The sequence below is a fragment of the Manacus candei genome, unplaced genomic scaffold (genome assembly GCF_025592945.1).
Source record: "Manacus candei isolate 608988 ecotype Guabito, Panama unplaced genomic scaffold, ASM2559294v1 h1tg000028l, whole genome shotgun sequence".
NCBI lineage: Eukaryota > Metazoa > Chordata > Aves > Passeriformes > Pipridae > Manacus > Manacus candei.
Window position 1 is genome coordinate 23,104,038 of NW_026138076.1, and position 9,105 is coordinate 23,113,142.

A 9,105-nucleotide genomic window follows, 5' to 3' on the forward strand; every position below is an offset into this window, starting at 1 on the left:
AGCCCAACGAAGTCCTTTTGGGTCTTTGAAATACCCACTCCTCAGGTAATCTATGCCAAGGATACACGGGGCCTCTGGACCAGTCACGATGGGGTGTCTGTGCCATTCCTTCCCAGTCAGGCTCACTTCAGCTTCCAGTACAGTCAGCTGTTGGGATCCCCCTGTCACCCCAGAAATGGAGATGGATTCTGCCCCTACGTATCTTGATGGCATTAATGTACATTGTGCGCCAGTGTCCACTAAAGCCTTATATCTTTGTGGCTCTGATGTGCCAGGCCACCGAATCCACACAGTCCAATAGACTCGATTGTCCCTCTCCTCTACCTGGCTAGAGGCAGGGCACCCCTAGTCCTGGTCATGGTACTCATTGTGCTCTTCTTGTGGGTATGACCTGGAGGTCCCTTCAAGAGGATCAGACGTATCATCATTCCTGTACCGTCTGGAGTCTTGCCCACGAGAGACTGGAGCAACGTTTACCCTTGAAGAGTTCTTTATGGTATTTGTTCCTCTTTTCAGTTCACGTACCCGGGCTGCTAAGGAAGAGGTGGGTTTCCCATCCCACTTCCTCATATCTTCTCCATGCTCACGGAGGTAAAACCATAGATCGCCACGTGGAGTGTACCTTCTCTCCTTAGCTGGGGGGCGCTGGCTCCTGATAGCAGAGACTCTTGTTTGCCCTGGTGAGATATGGGAAATCCCTTCCTTAATTTCTTCTCTTAGCTTCTGGTGTCCCTCTTCAATTTTCTCTTCCAGGCTTCGGACGTGTTCAGCCAGTTTGGTTTCCACAGATGAGACGTGGGCTCGTAATGGGGCGGTGACAGTGTCTTCATAAATCCTGAGTTTGCTAACCAATGCTCCCACCTTGTCCTCTCCCTCCCTCCATTGCAGCGTTGCTAAGTAGCGGGAATACATTTCTGGCCCAAGTCGTGCAAACTTTAACCACATTTGGGAGGTGCACTGTACGCCATCTGGACTCTTAGGGAATCTTTCATCCTCTGAAAAGATTATCTCCAGTACAGCTAACTCCCTTAAGCACCGGATACCTTGTTCCATCGTGTTCCACTGTCCTTGCTGTACGTGGAGGTCCTCCTTGCAAAGGTATCTCTCCCTCACACTGGACAACAGTCGCCGCCAGAGGCTGAGAGTTTCCTGCCTCCTTCCAATCCCCTGATCAATGACTACATCTCGAGACAGGGATCCCAGCTGTCTGGCTTCACTCCCATCTAGGATCGTATCGTTAGCTGCGGCATCCCAGATTCGGAGCAGCCAGGTCAGAATGGACTCGTTCGCCTGTCGTGTGAACTCTCTCCGGAGCTCACGTAGCTCACCCAGGGACAGGGACCGAGTGATTATTTCTGGCTCTGTCTCCTCCGGTGGATGTGAAGGTCCCGCCTCTTCGTCATCATTTGCTATGCGAACTGATTTAGTCTTTGATTTCCTTTTCTGGACAGGGGCGACTGCTATTGGTTTTGCTTGTTCTTCTGGCTCCTCGATGGTTTGTGTGGACACGGTGCTGGTTGGTTCATTTCTTTCTCCCTCTGACTCAGCTGTGGTTTGGGTGGACGTGGTGTCTGCGGATTTGGTCCTTCTCTCCTCGCCCTGACAGTGCTGTATCATGTCAAGCAGTGCCCGGTAGGCAGTGGCCAGGGCCCAGCAGGTTGCTGTGAGCTGGCCATCTCTGGAGCTGCCAGAGCATTTTTCCTTCACCAGTCTTATCATGCTAACAGGATCCTGCAGTTGTTCAGGGGTGAATTTCCAGATCATTGGAGGAGAAAACTTTTCCAAATACTGGCTGATGTCCTCCCACTTCCCGTGCCACTCAGCATTATCTGCTCCCAGGGCAGGTGTCCAACCAACCTCCCTAAAAGGCACTTTTCTGACCCTAAACATGGTGTACACAGTACAGAGCAGACAGAGCAACACTAACAATAACATTATGCTGTCCTTAACATCAAAAGGGAACTCAATATTTTCAAAAACTGTTTTAGCAGGTCTGAAGGGGAAGAAGGAGGTGGGAGGCTGGAAACCATCCACCCCTGTTCCCCCAAAAAGCTGGGTACGATTTTTAATGAGGCCCCAGAGGTAGCAACCCAAACCAGGACAGGCAAACAGGACTGAATACACATTTACAATGAAACTCATTGCTTCTGATGTTAGAATGACATAAACATAATATACTAATAAAGCAATTTGGATCCCTCTCCCTGGTCTTAAAGAGAGCATCAAAACAGGCAAATAATACGCCATCTGTGGAAATATGAACAGGCTCAAATACAACATCCATGTGAGTGCATCAAACAACATGGTGATCAGGGAGTTTCTATATTCAAATAGACAAATGCTTCAAATGAAATTGTGATTCTGACTTCTCTCTCTCTGCCCGACGTTTGGGCGCCAAAATGTGCTGGTTTAAAAGTTAACCAGCAGGGGGAATGAACCCAACTCAAAGGAGAGATTATAAGTCAGAATAACAATTTATTAAAATAATACAGTAAGTACAATAATACAAACAAACAATTGGTCTCAACCCACAAAAACCCAAATGTGTAACCCAGTACCCTGGGGCCTGAACAAAGTGGTGTTCCTTGGGCCCTGTTTGAGTCCAAAGTAAAGGGAGAGGGGAAGAACCTGCTGGTGGGAGAGCTGCTGCAGTCTGGCCAGAACTGGTGATCGCAGTCCAGTGGTGGTCTAAGTCTGGTTGAGAGCGATGAGATGCAGCCGTCCTCTGGATCCCACGAGTGGGTTCAAAAATGTTCCAAAACTCCAAGATTATATATCCTCCAGTTCAGGCAGGAATGCTTGGTACTCTCCTCAGGGCGGGGAGTTCACAAAGGGTGTGAGGACAGAAACATCCTCCTATCTCACAGGCCTCTTAACACCTAGTTTATAGCCTGAGGAGTCAGGCTCTATGGGCAGAAGGTGCGAATAGTCTATTGACAACAATAGTCTAGTTTCTGGGAAATGACATGGAAGGCTATAGAATACAGTTTTGGGTTACACCCACCATGATGAACTGATCTCAGCTGTCCTAACTAGGACAGTTGGGTTTTGGGTTCAGGGTAGGGTTTTTGTTGTTGTTGTAGATTTTTTGGGGGTGAGTCTTTTTGGTGAAGGAAAAAGAAAAAAATGTCTTCAGTGTCAGGTCATTTTTTGGGCCCCCTTTTTAATAGATTTTGTTAACATTGAGATTTTGTCCTTTGCTGAAGGTCCAGAATGCGTTTCGAGTGGTTTTTGTATTGGTTTGTTTTTTTAACCAAACTTAAGAAAATTGTCATTGACTTACAAGTGTTTTTTTCCAACAAGATAATCCCAGTGACCTTTATTTCTAAGTAATTTTTCCGAGGATCAATATGTAAATATAATCCCAAACTAAATAGCAACCATGATGTAATGCAAACTTCAAGGATGAAGATGAAGCAAAATCCTCATAATAATGTGGTCGAGATTTTAGTAGGTAATCCTCATATTTTATAGTTGCTTGCAGCTCCTTTGTTCATATAGAAAGGCCAGCAGAAACAGAAAATTAATCAAATGTGTGATAGAGCATAAACTCATTGACTCACGAAGATTGTCCCTTTACTTAAAGGAATTATAGAATTGTGATTTCCACCAATAAATGTATTTTACTTTACATTTGTAAATTAAAAAAATATCTTAATTCTGTAAAATGGCATAGTTGTTTGCCCATTAACTTGGCATTTAAGAATGAGCTTATATCAGATTTCAAATACTCACAGCAAAGCTCTAATTCTTTTCTTGTTTTCCCCCCACTCCCCTTGGTGTTCTCCTTGTCTAACTGTAAACCCAATGAGTATTTTCAGATAGCATAAAAATTTGCATTTGTTTTCAGTTTATCCTGTAGATGTTTCCAGGTGATGAAAGTAGACCTTTGAAAATTGCCTGCTCCTTTCTTTTCTGTTAAGTGATGAAAAGCACACCCTGATTCTGACAGAGACTGCTTTTGTCTCGTTGACTTGTACGAGTAATTTATAAAGCCTTATAAATCTTGGCTTTATGGGACTTATATGGCTTATATTGGCTTTATGTGTCTTATAAATGAGATGAAGAGCGTCCCTTTCAGAACGGATTTGTTAATGCTGAGAGAGAGTGATATTTTCTCCCTTTAACCTCTTGACCACCCCTTGGTAAAATAGCATGGTTTAGAGTTAATGGATTAATTGCATGTATAGTGAACATCTTCATTTTCAAAGTCAGTGCAAGCGGACACCTGTATTGTCCTGTACTAAAAATAAGGTATTTCAGAGAAAAAAAATACGGACAAAAATTTTTTGTAGGGTAACTTATAAAGAAAAGCATATTGTGTTTAACAGAATAAGCTTTGAAAGGCCTTGATGTGTTTATATCTGTTATAGTAGTTAGATGTTATGGGTATATTATACATTAGACAACTATATCCCTTCTAAAAATATTTAAGAACTTTTTAGAAACATTTCCATTTCTTGGTATTTTTTTAGGTTTGTGCAAATGGTAGCTTTGTGTAAAGGGTAGTACTTTGGAACTATTCTTCCCAAAACTAGCTCTTGTATTTGAATTTTTACTTTACTCAGATCAATTTAGATCAATTTAACAATCATTCTGTATGGAGACAAAATCTATCCAAATAAAAATGCATTTTTTTCCTTCTATTTTTTAAAAAAAACCTAAAAGAACTAGGGTGTCCCTTTGTTTTTCCATTACACAGCCTTTTCTTTTTTGGCCAGAATTGTCTTTGACAGAAGTGGGGGATCCCAGCATTGCATACCAAGGAGAGTACTCCAGTTAATCAAACACAACTATTTTCAATTCAAAATATGTACTATTATTTTTTGTCAAAAGAGATTTTAAATTAGCATGTTAAATTTGCCTCTGAACACCTACCCATTAACAAGCATAGTAAAAGACCTTTCCAATACTCTTTAATAAATCATCAAAAAACTGCTAGACAGGAGCTATCTCCAAAAAAGTAAACATAAGTGAATATTTGATACCCTGTGTAAGCAGAAAATTAGAAAGAAACAAAATCATTAAACATAAATCTTTTATTAGGAAAAAAATACCCCACATCTAATTAGATAGTCAAATTGTCAAAACCTAGTTATCATTAAGATTTATTGAAAAAAGAGAACTTGGATTCATTTTCTCCATCACTTTTTAAAACTCACTTTGTTTGTCACACTGCTGTGTGAGCAGATAAATATATTTAGCAGATATGTTCATTTGGTGTGATCCTGGTTTATACACAGCGATTGTCCTGATTTAATTTATTTAATTAATTAAATTTATTTAGATTCTATTGTAAAGTGACACTGCTCCTTTTTATGATAATAACAGATGATTTAATGTTTTCTCATAGCATCTTAATGACAATTAGCTACTAATTTATGCAATTCCATACATTTTGCATTAGATTAGGCTTTGATTTTTTTGTCATAGTTGTTGGTCTGTGGCTATAAAAACCCAGAAATTTTTATTTTCAGAAGAGGTAACAGATTTTGAAAGAACTCTTCCTCCTGACAGCGTTGGTCCATCTAATTCCTTTTCATGAGAATTCTATCTTAGATCTGGAAGACCAGTAAGAATTAGGAGAGAAGTGATCAATCAGTATTAGTTGTATTGGCACCACAGTGCCCAGGCAGCCTGGATGTGTGTCACTGCCTGTTGCTTCAGGCACCAAACAAAACCAAAGCCCACTAAAACCCTGCTGTAGAATCATAATGTTATTGTAGCTGCAGATGATCTAAGGCAAGTTTTACTGTGAAAAGGATTTCTCATAAAATCAGTCCATTTTCTGAGAAAAACAGGTGTCTTTCAGGCACACAAGCCCTAATTCAGGTTTGAGATAGAAACCAAAATGTTGTATATAAGAAATGCAGTAGAGGTATAGTATTACAGCACATTGTGTTTTCCCTATGTGTTTCACCATCACCTAACAGTTTCGCATTTTAGTCTATGTCCTACGAGAACTAAGAATCTTAAACTCTCTCCTCTTGCTAATATCCCCTTTTGTTATACCTATTCCAATTTCTTTATTTGCTTGGATTGTCTAGTTTATTAACATAATTAATATAAGCTTAAAGGAAATTTTCTCAACCTGTGGCTTTTATTTAAAACCTTTCCTAAAGCTTGTCTGTTTCTCCCACTCACAACTGTCAGCCTTATAAAAAGGTATCATCCTTTCTGAAATCCAGATCTTTTTATAATATAAATAAAAAGACAAACAATGAAACAGTATTAGTAAGTTTAAAAGGTAATGACAAGCAGTCTATTTATTATGTTGATTTTCTACCTCCTCAGTCAGTTTTGGATGAAAAAATTGCAGCAAAACTAGATTTTTGTGTTTTGTAAATGACAGTTCATTTTTAACAGCATGTTAAAACAGTTGTAACTGCCAGAGCTCAAACTGTTTTGCATTTTCTAAAGCAAAAAGATGGAAAGTGGTTATCATTAGTTTTTGTGTATTTAAGAAATACAGTGCCTGAATATATTCAATGAGCATCAGGGGCATATTTGGTCTGATGTAGCAAATACTCAAGCCCTAGCAAAGACAGCTAAGGAGGTTTTAATACTGTGATAAAACCTCATTCAGAACAAGAGTTCACAGCAAGGTCAAAATTTCTGATGGTATTAGCAGCATAACATTTTATTACTGAGTATTGAAATGTGGCTCCTAACTTTTCTAATTATATGCAGTGCTCATCTATAAGTAAATGAGATTACAAGGAGGCAGCTATAAGGACTAGTGTGGCTGGATGCAGCCAAGGCACACATGACTGGCTACCTAGGTCAGTCGTTCACCCAGTTCATCAAGGTCTACTTACACTTTGAGCTACTGGGCTAGAAGTGCCCTCAGAAAAAGAAGTAATGAAGTTCAAACTTCTCTGGCTTCCAGACCATTGAATCCTCTTCTTGACTAGATAAGGTGTCTTCCTAATCTGTCCTCGCTATCTCTATTTCATCTCTCTCATATTACAAATTTTTCACAAGGTCCACTGTGCTGCCTCCTTCATTTTCCTCTGGATTTGCCTTTTTCTGCTTGCTCCTTCTAACTTCATTTCCCTCTGGATTTGTCTTTTTCTGCTTGCTCTTTCTAAACTACTCCCTAGCAGTACTGTTACAGCTAGTGCAGGTTCTGCTTTTTCCTCCCCTTAATATCAGGCAGCACTCTGCGGCTTGTGTCCTGAAAGCACTATAGCTTAGGTTATGTGAGCTCTGCTTTCAGGCTACTAATCCTCACCACTCAACTGTACTAATGTGACCTCACTACCTGTAGTTCAAGAGCTTGTTTGATCAGACCTGTGTTGGATAATTCTGCCTGTGTACCACAGCTCAGAGCAAACATGCTCTTAATTGAAGAGATCATATTCTATCCTTTAATCTTTTCTTGGTTGTTGTCACATGGACTTTTTTACTCCAGAACATCACAGCAAAGACCAGTGCTAGTCTTCTAACATGGCTGCAGTTTTATCAGTAGAGAAGTATTTTCTATTGACATTGCTGTTTCTTTATTCTTCAGTGAAGATATTTTTCATAACAAGTTGCAGTGTCAACCAAAATAAAAGATAGCAGTAAAATCTGCTGAACAGCTTTCTAAACAGCTCCTGCAAGGTGGTTTCTAAGTACTTGAGATAAAATTATGTGAAAACTACTATGTAAAGCAGCCCTGTAATCATCATCCATGCCAAAATGTGAAATGCTTTCTCTAAAACTATTTTTAAAGTAGGGTAGGATTTTGTGACTGTCATGAACTGTTCTACGTGTGATTGATTGGATATTTTAAATTTCAGATTTTCTTTTTTCAATCTAAGCATCTTGTTTGATAGTGACTGGCAGATAAGAAGAAAAATAATTGTGAGAATGAAGTGTCTTTACGGTTGTCTAGACTTTTAGTTACCCCAACTAGAATACATGTAGTTCTTAATTTTGCCTTTTCTATATCTTGTCTGACTGGAGATACATCTGAAATGTTCTGGATGCTTTTATTCCTACTCTGCACAACTGATATGTATTGGAGAACACAGATTAATATAGAGATACGTGAATGTGTTGGTAAACACAAAATTGGGATGGAAGCTTGTCATCATACAAACGGATATAAAATCTGAATTCCTCTAATCAAGTAGTATTGAACTTTTTCATATATACTTGAGAAGTGGAAGAAATACTTACCAGTGACACATGAAAAAACCCCTATATCTAACATCAGTCTGAAATACATTATACAGGAGTATAATTATTGGATATTTTACGGAGATGAAAAATGTTAAAACACACAGCCTGAAGTGCAGAGCAGAAGTACAACAGGCATTTCAGAATAAGCTATGCTCATATGTTCAGGAGTTACTGGAAATAACAGGAGTTACAGTCCAGCAGTGCTGGTTTTTAACACAGAAACCTCTTTTTAGCTTGCAGTAGGCAAACAAATGAAAAGATGTTGGGAATACTGAACAAAAAAGGACAAAACCAGCAGATAAACTGTATTAGGATCCTTTGAGAAGGACTTTGATAGGACTTAGCTGTAAGGCCATCTTGTCATGGCACCCAGTTATGCTGGAGACAACTGATAACCTCTGAACATCTCAGTGGAGGTAAGATGAACAGAATCACCAGTGGTCAGTGGGCTACAGAAGGTGTTGTGAAGGCTGGCTTACCATAGACAGTCACTTAGAGGTCACCAGCCATATAAAAAAATGCAAACAAACAAAGCCCAAAAAGTGAGCTGTGGAAGAGTATTACTTACGAGAAAATAAAGTCACCTGAATGTGTTGAAGTCTACAACTTCAAGCCTATGCACACAAGCACATTAGAATAAGATGGAAGATTAAGGGATGAATTCTAGTTTATCCCATTTTTTAGTTACTGCTTTGTCATGAGTTATTCCATTCTTTTCATTGAGGTGACTGAAGGCATTGAAGTAAAACACTACATGCTAATTTGTTGTTGTTATTTCTTGAGCACTGTGATTCTGTCTTAGATTGCTCTTTAAAATATCACTAATAAATCCTGTAAACAAGATATATGTCTGTTTTGTGAATATGGATGAAGACAATGTTTTTATCCAAAAATTCTTAATCTACTACAATTACAAGTTGCAGTTCAACATACTAA